Genomic DNA, 2,619 nt, shown 5'->3' with positions numbered 1-2,619 from the left:
GAAACAAGAAGATTCGTTGTACAGTTCTCGACTCTTAATCCTCGTCCGAATTCTGTTTTCCCCTCGCGCGCGAAGCACGGAAGCTTTTACGTTTCATTCAATCATTAGAGAAAGAAGACGATTCGTTGGACCGTTTTCGACTTTTATTCCTTGTCTGAATTTAGTTTCCCCCCCCCTAGCTCCCGCGCGAAGCTCGAAAGTTTTTACATTTCATTAAATCATTAGAGAAACAAGACGATTCGTTGTACAGTTCTCGACTCTTATAATCCTCGTCTGAATTCAGCTTTTACGTTTCATTAAATCATTAAAGAAACAAGACGATTCGTTGTACCTTTCTCGAAAATAATCCTCCTTTGAATTCAAGTTCCCCCTTCCCGCGCGAAGCGCGGAAGCTTTTACGCTTCATTAAATCACCAGAGAAACAAGACGATTCGTTGTACAGTTCTCGACTCTTAATCCTCGTCTGAATTCAATTTTCCCCCACCCGCGCAGAGCGCGGAAGCATTTACGATTCATTATTTATCATGAGGGAAAGAAAACGATTCGTTGTACAGTTCTCGACTCTGAATGTTCGACTGAATTCAGGTTCCCCCTTCCGCGCGAAGCGCGGAATCTCTTACATTTGATTAAATCATTAAGGAAAGAAGACGATTCGACGTACAGTTCTCGACTCTTAATCCGGTCCTCGTCTGAATTCAGGTTCCCCTTCCCGCGCGAAGCGCGGAACCTTTTAAGTTTCATTAAATCATTAGAAAGAAAAGACGATTCGTTGTACCGTTTTCGACTTTTATTCCTTGTCTGAATTCAGTTCCCCCCCCCTCCCGCGGGAAGCTCGGAAGCTTTTAAGTTTCAATAAATCATTAAAGAAACAAGACGATTCGTTGTACAGTTCTCGACTCTTAATCCTCGTCTGAATTCAGCTTTTACGCTTCATTAAATCATTAGAGAAACAAGACGATTCGTTGTACAGTTTTCGACTTTTATTCCTCGTCTGTATTCAGTTTTCCCTCATTTCCGCGCGAAGCGCGGAAGCTTTTACGCTTCATTAAATCATTAGAGAAACAAGAAGATTCGTTGTACAGTTCTCGACTCTTAATCCTCGTCCGAATTCTGTTTTCCCCTCGCGCGCGAAGCACGGAAGCTTTTACGATTCATTAAATCATTAGAGAAAGAAGACGAATCGTTGTACCGTTTTCTTAATCGACTCTTAATCCTTGTCTAGATTCATTCCCTCCCCCCTCCTACGCGAAGCTCAGAAACTTTGACGTTTCATTAAGTTATTAGAGAAAGAAGACGATTCGTTGAACCATTCTCGACTCTCAATACTCGCCTTTACTGTACATGTATTCAGTTTCCCCCCTTCCCGCGCGAGGCGCGGAAGCTTTTACGTTTCATTAAATCATTAGAGAAACGAGACGATTCGTTGTACAGTTCTCGACTCTTAATCCTCGTCTGAATTCAGGTTCCCCCCCCCCTCCCGCGCGAAGCGCGGAAGCTTTTAAGTTTCATTAAATCATTAGAGAAAGAAGACGATTCGTCTATTCGTCTATGAGAAATATATCGAAAGCAGAATGATAAACTTCTGGTGTAGGATTGTACATAGTGGACAGGATAAATTTTCTGGTAAGGTGTATATTATCTTAAAATTACTCTTTGAGAAGAATATATATCAGGCACCTTGGTTAAAAAAAATCAAGCTGACTCTGGACAATATGGGGATGTCTAATTTATGGGAAATTTGTGAAAATACTAGCTGTACGTGAGTGGGTCAAACAAACTGTGGAACGTCGATTGAGAGATTCTCATGCTCAGTATTGGTCTGCTTGTATAATTATGTACGATAATTCGCATTGTGTTAACTATCGAATCTTCAAACATTCTTTATGTTTAGAAAGATACTTAATCGATCTCATTAAAAGAGATCGGACAATATTAAGTCGTTTTCGCTGTGCATGTGGCAATCATTACCTGCCGATTGTAGCTGGTAGATATTCAAATACTCCAAGGGAAATGAGGCTATATGTACGCTGTGCAATTTGCAATCGCTTGGAGATGAATTTCATTACTTGTTTGTATGCCCTACCTTTCGTTCAGACAGAAAATTGTTCATCGATAAATATTTTATTGAAAGACCAAATACACTGAAAATGGATCAGCTTTTTAACTCCAATAATGTACAAACACGTTTAAACTTAGTAAAATTCTGTCGAAAAATAATGCTTCGTTTTCATTAATTTAAGTATGTGCAAAAAACATGTTATGAGTTCAATATTAACTTTATTTTTCTCTTTTTTGTGTTTTATCAATTTATTAAATTGATATCAAGAATATTTTCAGTAATTCATTAATTCAGATATCAATTTACTGGTGCCAGTAAATTTCTTTTTAAATTGCTTCCATTAATTTCGTCATTAATTATCGTTTTAATTAATATTATCGTTTTGTTTTTGATTAATATTATTATCATCATCAATATTGTTATTATCATTATCATCATAATTTTTCTCACTATTGTCGATAGTGTTATTTTGTAAGGATTAACATCAATTGTATTTGTATTGTATATTTCACAGTGAATTGACAAATTCAAATTGTTTGTAAACTTCTCCAATACCCCAA

The sequence above is a fragment of the Strongylocentrotus purpuratus genome, unplaced genomic scaffold (genome assembly GCF_000002235.5).
Source record: "Strongylocentrotus purpuratus isolate Spur 01 unplaced genomic scaffold, Spur_5.0 spur5_scaffold_3, whole genome shotgun sequence".
NCBI classification, from domain to species: domain Eukaryota; kingdom Metazoa; phylum Echinodermata; class Echinoidea; order Camarodonta; family Strongylocentrotidae; genus Strongylocentrotus; species Strongylocentrotus purpuratus.
This window is presented reverse-complemented; position numbering follows the sequence as displayed.